General features: G+C 42.9%; 1 long non-coding RNA gene across 1 annotated transcript; it reads right to left on the bottom strand.

Annotated features, from left to right (window-relative positions):
- Window positions 1-4,603: 4,603 nt before the first annotated feature.
- Window positions 4,604-5,199, bottom strand: LOC135057504 (uncharacterized). The gene is made up of 3 exons (XR_010244169.1): window positions 5,177-5,199; window positions 4,749-4,826; window positions 4,604-4,673 (listed from the first exon to the last, which is right to left on the bottom strand). It is a non-coding gene; the product is annotated as an uncharacterized LOC135057504 (long non-coding RNA).
- Between the last annotated feature and the right edge of the window lie 5,950 nt (window positions 5,200-11,149).

The raw sequence follows: 11,149 nt of genomic DNA, 5'->3' as shown, positions 1-11,149 counted from the left end.
TATTGTTCTACATAAACTAAATGTTTATAACCTGAATGCAGCCCTACCGATGAAAATTGAAAAGGAAAAAACTTAAAGGAATGACACAATGTCTATATTTTCATTAAGGCCATTTGGATGGAGAGTATTAAGGGTGAAAATCCAAAAAGATTCTCTTCTTGAGAGCAGACGTTCTTTATCGCCTCCTCTGGGGCCTAATTTAATCAATTCCAATATAGTACATTTTAGATCTTTTACATTGGAGTTATGAATTTCAGAAAAATGACGAGGTAAATTGTGATTAGTCACTTTATTTTTTATACCTCACAGGTGCTCCTGGATTCTAAGTTTGAAATTGCGTTTTGTTTTGCCTATATACATTAGGTTGCAACTACAGGTTATTCTATAAATGACACACTCACTATTACAGTTGACTCTATCTTTTAGAGTGTATTCCATTCCATTTTCATGTTTCCAGGAGAAGGTGGATTTCTCCATATGCATGCAGCATATACACCTATTACATGGGAAACATCCCATAGTTTTTTCCAACAAGAAATTTAATTTGGGTTGAACAGTGGATTTCTTAGATTTCAATGTACTTGAAGCTAAAATATTTTTCAAGTTCTTTGCCCTTCTGAAAACTACTTGTGGTTTGGGAGGAAGTGAAGGTCCAAGAATTGGATCTTTTAATAAGATTGGCCAGTGTTTATCTAGTATTTTAGTAATTAAACGGTTTTCTTTGTTGAATTGGGTTATGAAAGGCCTACATTTAGGGTCCCTTTTCTTTTTGGGAATTGGATTTGAAGATAGAAGATTCACCCGATTTATATTACTTGCCTTTTGTATGGCTTCTTCAATTCTAATCTGATCATATCCACGTGCTATAAAGTTTTCCTTCAGTGCATTAGCTTGTATTATAAAGTCACTGAAGGTGCTGCAGTTTCTCCTCAATCTGAGGAACTGAGAATAGGGAACTCCTTCAATCCATTTCGGATGGTGGCAGCTTGATGTTGGAATGAAATTGTTTGCATCGACTTCTTTAAAAAAAGTCGATGTTTCAACTTCCTTCCCTACTATGCTTTCTAATTTCAGATCTAAATAATCTATCAGATTTGTGTTAGTCTTAAACGTAAATTTTAAATTGAAAGGAATAACTTGAAGATATTCCATAAACTGTACTACACTTTCTTCGTCTCCTTTCCATATGAAAATCAAATCGTCTATGTACCTTCGGTATAATTTGATGTGACTTTTCTCATATTCAGATCCGTATATGAAAGAGTCCTCCCATACCCCCATCAGCAGGTTAGCATACGATGGGGCAAATTTAGTCCCCATCGCAGTTCCCTGCTGCTGGAGGTAATGGGAGTACTCAAACCTGAAATAATTATGTTTTAGTATAAAATTTATACTCTCCAAAATAAACTTGGTTTCTACCTCTGATTTTTCTGTATCAGCTACCAGGAAAGATCGCACTGCTTCAATACCTTTCATGTGGGGTATAGGGGAATACAAGGCTTGTACATCAATTGTAAGCCATCTTTCTTCAATGCCCCACGTATATCCGTCTAACGCCTGTAACAGGCTGGTGGAATCTCTCAAATAGGACGGTAAGGTTTTCACGTAAGATTGTAATTTTAGATCGATATAATGTGAAAGATTCGCTGTCAAGGAATCTATTCCCGAAATGATTGGTCTTCTGGGGGGAGACTGTATGTTTTTATGGACTTTGGGAAGATGATAAAAAATGGCGGTGGTTGGATGTTCCACCCATAAATAATCAAATTCCTTTTTGCATATTACATTATTTCTTTGTGCATCATATAGAAGAACTCTTAAATTTTCTTTAAAGCTTTTAGTGGGATCATCTTCAAGTTTAGTATAAGTTGATGCATCATTAAGTATATTATATGCTTCTTTAAGGTAGTCAGTTCTGTCCTGTAGAACTACAGCTCCCCCTTTATCTGCACTCCTAATAATGATATTATCCTCTTTTTTAAGGTGATTTAAGGCTTTTTTCTCTTCTGGATTTAGATTGGAAGTATACTTATTGTTTTTTATTTTTAATTCCCTAAAGTCGTCTTTAACTGACTCGTAAAAGATATCGACATTACTTCCCCTCGACTCCACCGGGTAAAACTTGGATGGGGGAGCTACTAGCGGTTTTTGTGGTTCTTGTGTAACCGAAACTGAAGGGGGTTTCAAAAAATGTCGCTGCAATGTAAGAGACCTAATATATTTATTTAGGTCGATAAACAAATCGAACTTATCCGCATGTTGGTCAGGTGCGAATTTCAGTTCCTTATTTAATAGCGCTGTTTGTGGTGCGCATAGTTCTCTGCCTGAGAGGTTGATGATCCCGGTTTTTGTCTTATTTTCAGATGAAACAATGGGCGTCTTTTTTGGGGGGATCTTTCTCCCCCCTCTTTTGCCTCTTCCATTCCAAGGCCTCTTTTTCTGCCTTGGGGTGTGGCTGAATCTATGCCATCTCCTAAAAAATGGTCATTAGGTCCATTTGGTGAAGGTGACCTAAGAGTTTCATATTTGTTAGTATGGAAAAAGGTGTCATATCTATTCGAAGAACGGCGCCTTCTCCTCTGGTCATGATAAGAATTAATTCTATTCCTATATCCATTCCTGATGGGGTATGGAGAACGGTAAGACGGCCTTCTCCTATCTCCATATCCTTGATAGTAACCATCCCTCCTCCTAGGATTCGTTCTTTGATCATTTCTGTGGTTATATCTCTCTTGTTGGTATACATTAATACCACGGTTATGGGCATGATGTGCGGCAGGGTTATCATTCTGTCTCGCATTTTTTGCCCAATCAAATATTAATCCTTTTTGGTAATCTTCCTTATCCCTAGAGAATTTGTTCTTTTTTCTCGAGATAATTTCCCTTTCTGTTATATCAAGTTGGTTTTGAAGTTTACCAACATCATGTATAAATTCCTCGCTAGTTTCAAATTTAGTAACTGAAGTCTCTAGTTTCATTAGTTCCTCCTCTAGCTTAGTTAGATCCCTTTTCCTTTCTGATATTAATAATCCCATTAATTTCTTGGAACAGTCTCCTAAGATATCGTTCCAGATTTTCATAAAGGGTTTGCTTTGTATACCGTATGTTGGCTTTTTCAATATGCGTAGTCCCCTAGGGACTCTCCCTACTTCAATATATTTTTCTAGTGTCACTATCTCATACCAATTTTTCATTTCCTTTATGGACAGTTTTTCTATCATATTTAATTGGGAATAATAATCTTCTTCATTACTAATAGGTGTCGTACTATCTTTATCCTCTGAAAATAGATTTTTACATTTATGTGTTCTTGATGTCCTATCCTTAAAAATAGGCATACTGGCAGCAATTACAGATACACAACAAAATAGATACAGAAATACACAAAAGTATCTTTATCTTGCGCCAACTCAGGAGCGGCACACTGGGAGAGGTCTTTGTTGGAAAACCTCAAAAACATACAGAGAAAACATAAATTCCCAAGTGCGCTAATAATGAAATGTAGTTACACAAATCTTCCAGCGTTTATTTCGTCGGAAAATGTAGACTGGAGGATGTTTAGATCTGGAGACCTGTAACAGACACCCCTCACCAAAAAGTCACCCAAACAAGAGGCCAACAGGCCAATTAATAAAAAGTTTTTTTTAATAACATATATTTGAACATATGAATTTTGGTACACAATTCAAGATATAAAATTGTATCAATAAAACACAGCCACAACCAACATGTTTGTAAGATGGATTCTAGATACTCCCTCACCTTTTTCAAGGTGCGAGCTCGAAGGGAGTATCTTCACAAACTAGGGTGCGCTTTTCTGACTGACAAACCCAACGCGTTTCGTCTTATCGACTTCATCAGGGGTAACTTGTTTGGGGAAAAAGATAATGTTCTATTTGAGAAAAACTGCTATTGTGAGATAGGAATATTATATATACATATATGTATATATATATGTATAGACACATATATCTTTGTGGTATGCAAAGCATTTTTTTCCTATATATACCTACCACATATAGGGAAAAGGATGATTTGCTCTTGATAGATTTCTATGGCAGATCGTAACCTGAAATATGAATAACACATTCTAAGATGTGTTTATTTGATGGAACTACTAGGACATTATTCTTATTATCCATTTTAGTGTTACAAATAGTGACTAAGACATACCTCCAAATAGGGATTAATCAAATTCTCCTTTATTAGAAATTAATGGGTAGAGCTCCTATATTCGTGCTTCTGACTGGAACTTAAATGGTTATCCTTTTTGTATATAAAATCTATAGAATAGTGTTTTTATAAGCACTGCCTAATAGAAAGAGAAAGGGAATTGGATGTAGACCATTTTTAATGGTTTCCCACCTCATAGAACCTATTAATTGATCATAAAAGATAACATACCTTAAAACTGATCAAGCAAAGTTCCTTAAGGGCCGTCTAAAAAAACTCTTGATCATAGTCCATTGGGACTGTCGGCAACCATATGTCGGCGTTTTCGCAGACTGCTAAAGAAATACACAAATATTGGTATTTATATAGAAATACCTGTCCATGTAATTTACTACACGGTCAAGCCAATTCTACTATAAGTATACCTAAAGTGTGGTCTTCTGCTCTTATAGTCAAAATTATTTCTGGTTTCAATGTTGACTCACGTGAAATTCTGAAAGCTTTCAATTAAATTTTTTTTAGTGTAAGGTGTGTCAGTCATAGAAGATCACTAGCACATATATGAGTGTACATACCAAAACTTATATGGCTGGTTTGACAATCACAAGGATAAAAAAGATGCGACTTCCTCAATAGGTCTCAAGGAATAGATCCTTTCAAAGAAATGGAAACATTGTTGTTGTCAAAATAGAGGGCACAGTTCCAACCATAGGGATAGTAACAATTTACAATAAGTTTCACAAAGTAAATTTTTTTCCAGAAAAACACAGCAACACTGTCATTATTTATAAGAAAGCACAGTTCTAACAAATAGCTAAAATCCAGCAGATTTCAAAGTAATTTTTATCAGAAATCAGAGCATTATTAATACTTATAAAGGCCCACTTTTAACAGCAAGAAAAATCTCAACTCCTCGGTACCAGACCAGCAAAAGAATTACACTCATGATTAATAGTTAAAGCCTTCAAAAAGTGAAACAAATAGAAATGATGTGAGGACTCACCCTGGAGAAAATTTGGCTGTGTGTGGAAGTCACAGAATGAAGTGGTAATTGATGCAGCTGTTATTTAAGCTGCTAGCACACTTACATCACTTCCTTTAATTAGATAACTCTTAATGATTAGATCAGCCTGAATAGAGCCAAAAAACTTTATTTATGAATCCATATTTTTCTTCTATAGGGATCCTTAGATGGTAGTAATTGTTTAATGTGGATTAAATATTTAATTTATACTTTAAACAGATCTTTAGTCACTTTAAAGGTGCTAAATTACTTACACCTGATCGGACAAGCATACTTCCAGCATGCGTTCCAATCTGCGTTCCACCTACTAATTAATTAAATGACTCCTCCTGCTTGATCTTTCACTTCAAAAATAGGAGTCAGAGAGAGGGCTGTCTTATTGGTATAGGCTCTCCCTCGAGCCGCACCTCCCATCTGACGCATACCGCGTCATGGGGCATGTCCTCCTGTTTCGCCCCATCACGCCTCACCAATGCTGGACAGGAGCGCAATGGGGTGTGTCCTCTTGCTCTGACGCACCACGCATCATCAATCCTGGGTGGGCCGGTTCGGCTCCCAACCATAGAGGTTGCTAGGTAACAACACGCGATACAGCACGTACATCCCAACGCGCACCACCACGTGATCTCAACTATCTACATGACGGAAACCACGTCTTGGTATCCTAGCAACCTCTAATATCGGTCTGTGGCGTCCTGATGTCTTGGCAACCTCTGATATCCGCTTATGGCTCAAATGGTGTTGTCACCTAGCAACCTCCATGGTCAGCGAGCCCATATATGAGACATTGCCTGTTTCCCCTCCCCACTGATCCAATATATATAAATGATAATCTGTCATTAAACACCATATTCTCAATTAGAGATACATGTTGGATTTGCATATGCATTTATTGTTTTACCATTTCAAGAGTATTATAGGAAACATAATAGACTTTCATAGCAATTATTTTTATGACATGGATTTTGTTAAAAATATGTTAGCTCATCCATCATTGGTATTCTAATATAAATTCATGACTATGACGTAATATTTTACAATGAAATCACCCATTTTCCCTCAAAGAGACCTCCAAATGGTCAAAAAAAAATGTTTTTGTTATTTATTATTTATTAATTTTTTATATTTAATTTTTTATTAATTTTATTTAAATTTGCTTGTGGATGCTAAAATAATTTTTATACTATATGTGTGTGTTACTGTCGCATTGCTCTTCAGAATATTAAAATAAAAAATAATTTGAAATTATAAATATATCTCGTACTGAGGACCATGGACCACTGTGTTTGTGCTAATATGTGAGACTGTTATATGTTTCTATTATAATAACATACTTATTGTATATATCTTTTAAGTGGTATGTCACAATCCTGACCGTAGGTTTTATAATTGGTGACTTACCCCTGCCATCTGTCCTGGATCCTGTGTCTTTTCACTCACGGAGTTAAACAGCTTGTCAGTTTTCCTGAGTTCTCTGCCTGAGAGGTAATAGTTAATTAGCTCCACCTGTGGTGATCTCCTGTGTGAGGCTGAATTCAGTAATCTGAAGTTCAGGCTTCAGTGTTCTCTCGGCCTGCTAGGCCTCGCTGCACTTCACAGCCTCCTCTAGAGTAGTCACATGACAGTGACTTCACCTGACCCAGAGTTGTCCAATCCTCTGCCAGCCTGAGACTCTCTACATCACCTAATCCTGCCCACCAATCATCAGGGACCAGGAAGTATAAATCAGGAGGCTGATTTGGAATCTGGGCCAGTTCCTCATGTCACATAAAGCCTTGTGTGAGTCTTATGCTGAGCTCCCTTAAGGTAACCTTTGTACCTAAGTTCCTGTGGGAACTCTGTTCCCTTGTTACCGTTTGGTTTACTTGTGTGTTGCCATTTGATTTCATCATTTTCCCTGAGTCTCAATGTAAAGGCACAGCTGCAATGTTTCGTCTTAAAGGCACAGTACTGAATTCCGTGTTCTCCACTGAAAACCACAGAAGTCGTGTTTCAGTTTTACTACTGTTGTAGTTGGGACCTCCGTGACTCAGTACCTCCGTGCCTCAGTACCTCGTGCCTCAGCATCTCCGTGCTTCCAGCACCTCGTGCCTCAGTACCTCCGTGCTTCCAGCACCTCCATGACTCAGTACCTCAGTGCCTCATCATCTCCGTGCCTCAGTACCTCCGTGCCTCAGTACCTCCGTGCCTCAGTACCTCCGTGCTTCCAGCACCTCCGTGCCTCAGTACCTCCGTGCTTCCAGCACCTCCGTGCCTCAGTACCTCCGTGCTTCCAGCACCTCCGTGCCTCAGTACCTCCGTGCTTCCAGCACCTCCGTGCCTCAGTACCTCCGTGCCTCAGCACCTCTGTGCCTTAGTACCTCCGTGCCTCCACGCATCCCAGTGCCTCTACGCACCTCAGTGTCCCCAAGCACCTCAGTGTCCCCAAGCACCTCAGTGTCCTCAAGCACCTCAGTGTCCTCAAGCACCTCAGTGTCCTCAAGCACCTCAGTGTTCTCAAGCACCTCAGTGTCCTCAAGCACCTCAGTGTCCTCAAGCACCTCAGTGTCTCCAAGCACCTCAGTGTCTCCAAGCATCCCGTGCCCTTTAGCACAGTTGAACCTGGTATTCTTCACTGATTCATCAGCGCCTTTCCAGTTCTGTCTTTCAGGAGACCTTCAGCGCCCCCACGTGCTTCCTGTCTGCCGACCTAATCCTGTATGAGGAGAGCCTAGATTCGGCCATCTCTGCCGCGGTTCCTCTTCCCAGTCATCGGAAGAATACTCGAGTCCACAACATTTCCAAACCAGGTCAGTGGTAGTATTCACATAATCCTCCAGTCGCCCGCACAGACTTCACTACACCGGGTTCACAAAAACCTCAGTCATGACAGTAGGAACTGGCCACATGGACCCGGCCGAAAGTGTTTGTCTGACGCATGACCTCCTAAGCAATATTGCAGGACGCTTGGGAGGTCTGGAGTCGACTCAGCATCGATTGGCACAGTGTCTGCAGCGGAATTCGTCCTCCAGAGATTCTATGACCTTCTGCTCTAAGACTCCTGACCAACTGCAGATTTTCTACCAGATGTTACTACAGTTACAAGAACTTTTGCCTAGTATTCTCTCTGTGATGCCTGATCTCCTCAGGAATACTACCAACGTTGTTGATCCTGTTTTGTCCCATTCAGTTAATAGAGTCTCTTCCTCTGCGCAAGGGAAAGTTTTTCATCAGAGCTATCCACGGCCCAAGCTCTCTGAAGCTGAACGTCAGCGGCGTAAGGAGCTACATCTCTGTCTTTACTGTGGAAATTCTGGTCATTTTGTTAAAGACTGTATTCTTCGCAAGCCAGGTAATAGTGACAAATCTCAGTATCATAGTGCTCATGTCTACAAGTCATCCACAGTATCCGATCCATCTGCTGCTGACGGGGGTATCAAGAAGGCTACTCTTCTGAGAGAGACTCAAATTTATGACTGGGGTCCGGTGGTTAAAAGACCTTATCCCAAGTTGGGTGTCCAGAGAAGAATGTTCAAGCCATTTACAGTCACAGAGGAGTCCGTGTCCACAGCCCCAGGAGGGGCGTCTTCAGAGCGTCCAGCCCCAGGAGGGGCGTCTTCAGAGCGTCCAGCCCCAGGAGGGGCGTCTTCAGAGCGTCCAGCCCCAGGAGGGGCATCTTCAGAGCGTCCAGCCCCAGTGAGGGGTTCAGAGCGCCCAGCCCCAGAGAGTCTACAGGGTGCTGCCCAGCCAGAGATTCTACAGAGTGCTGCCCAGCCAGAGATTCTACAGAGTGCTGCCCAGCCAGAGATTCTACAGAGTGCTGCCCAGCCAGAGATTCTACAGAGTGCTGCCCAGCCAGAGATTCTACAGAGTGCTGCCCAGCCAGAGAGTCTACAGAGTGCTGCCCAGCCAGAGAGTCTACAGAGTGCTGCCCAGCCAGAGAGTCAACAGAGTGCTGCCCAGCCAGAGAGTCTACAGAGTGCTGCCCAGCCCCGTGAAGAGGGGGCTTTTGCCTCAGCCCAGCCACGTGAAGAGGGGGCTCTTGCCTCAGCCCAGCCCCGTGAAGAGGGGGCTCTTGCCTCAGCCCAGCCCCGTGAAGAGGGGGCTCTTGCCTCAGCCCAGCCCCGTGGAGTGGGAGCTCTTGCCTCAGCCCAGCCCCGTGAAGTGGGGGCTCTTGCCTCAGCCCAGCCCTGTGAAGAAAGGGCTCAGCCCGTCCCGGTTCCAGCCGGTCCAGCAATACTCCAGGCCCTGCCTGGTCAGTCCGTCCCGGTTCCAGCCGGTCCAGCAATACTCCAGGCCCAGCCTGGTCAGTCCGTCCCGGTTCCAGCCGGTCCAGCAATACTCCAGGCCCAGCCTGGTCAGTCCGTCCCGGTTCCAGCCGGTCCAGCAATACTCCAGGCTCCGCCTGGTCAGTCCGTCCCGGTTCCAGCCGGTCCATCAATACTCCAGGCTCCGCCTGGTCAGTCCGTCCCGGTTCCAGCCGGTCCAGCAATACTCCAGGCCCAGCTTGGCCAGTCCGTTCCGGTTCCAGCCGGTCCATCAATACTCCAGGCTCCGCCTGGTCAGTCCGTCCCGGTTCCAGCCGGTCCAGCAATACTCCAGGACCAGCCTGGTCCGTCTCCTTTGGCTCCAGCCAATTCAAGTATCCTCGGATCCAATCCAGTCCTACTCGTCCAGCCAAAGCTTTCTTCAGTTTCATCCTCTAAGCTTTCGTCTGATGGTTTTCCACCTATTTACTTTGATGGAGATTTATTGCAATATGCCGCTCTGGTTGAACAATTTCTCTCTCGGATGGAGTCTGATCCTTCAGGTGCAGTAACTCTTTCCAACGTTACTCGATATCTGTTCCTGGCATTCAGAGGAAGAGCTTTGGAGTGGGCCAACATGCTCTTTGAGAGTAATGATCCTGTGTTCCATGACTTACAGACTTTCAGTAATGCTGTAGTTAAAGAATTTAGTCCTAAACCTTTGGAATCTGCATCAACGAAGGTCCTAAATTCTTCTGTATGAATTTCTCAAGTTCCTCTAAGATTCAAGATGGGTGTCCGGAGTCCACCCTTGAAGAGGGGGATACTGTCACAATCCTGACTGTAGGTTTTATAATTGGTGACTTACCCCTGCCATCTGTCCTGGATCCTGTGTCTTTTCACTCACGGAGTTAAACAGCTTGTCAGTGTTCCTGAGTTCTCTGCCTGAGAGGTAATAGTTAATTAGCTCCACCTGTGGTGATCTCCTGTGTGAGGCTGAATTCAGTAATCTGAAGTTCAGGCTTCAGTGTTCTCTCGGCCTGCTAGGCCTCGCTGCACTTCACAGCCTCCTCTAGAGTAGTCACATGACAGTGACTTCACCTGACCCAGAGTTGTCCAATCCTCTGCCAGCCTGAGACTCTCTACATCACCTAATCCTGCCCACCAATCATCAGGGACCAGGAAGCATAAATCAGGAGGCTGAGTTGGAATCTGGGCCAGTTCCTCATGTCACATACAGCCTTGTGTGAGTCTTATGCTGAGCTCCCTTAAGGTAACCTTTGTACCTAAGTTCCTGTGGGAACTCTGTTCCCTTGTTACCGTTTGGTTTACTTGTGTGTTGCCATTTGATTTCATCATTTTCCCTGAGTCTCAATGTAAAGGCACAGCTGCAATGTTTCGTCTTAAAGGCACAGTACTGAATTCCGTGTTCTCCACTGAAAACCACAGAAGTCGTGTTTCAGTTTTACTACTGTTGTAGTTGGGACCTCCGTGACTCAGTACCTCCGTGCCTCAGTACCTCGTGCCTCAGCATCTCCGTGCTTCCAGCACCTCGTGCCTCAGTACCTCCGTGCTTCCAGCACCTCCGTGACTCAGTACCTCAGTGCCTCATCATCTCCGTGCCTCAGTACCTCCGTGCTTCAGTACCTCCGTGCCTCAGTACCTCCGTGCCTCAGTACCTCCGTGCTTCCAGCACCTCCGTGCCTCAGTACCTCCGTGCTTCCAG

Source organism: Pseudophryne corroboree, chromosome 3, assembly GCF_028390025.1.
Source record: "Pseudophryne corroboree isolate aPseCor3 chromosome 3, aPseCor3.hap2, whole genome shotgun sequence".
Taxonomy (NCBI): Eukaryota; Metazoa; Chordata; class Amphibia; order Anura; family Myobatrachidae; genus Pseudophryne; species Pseudophryne corroboree.
The sequence above is the reverse complement of the archived record's forward strand: the minus strand, read 5'-3'. Positions and strand labels throughout refer to the sequence as shown.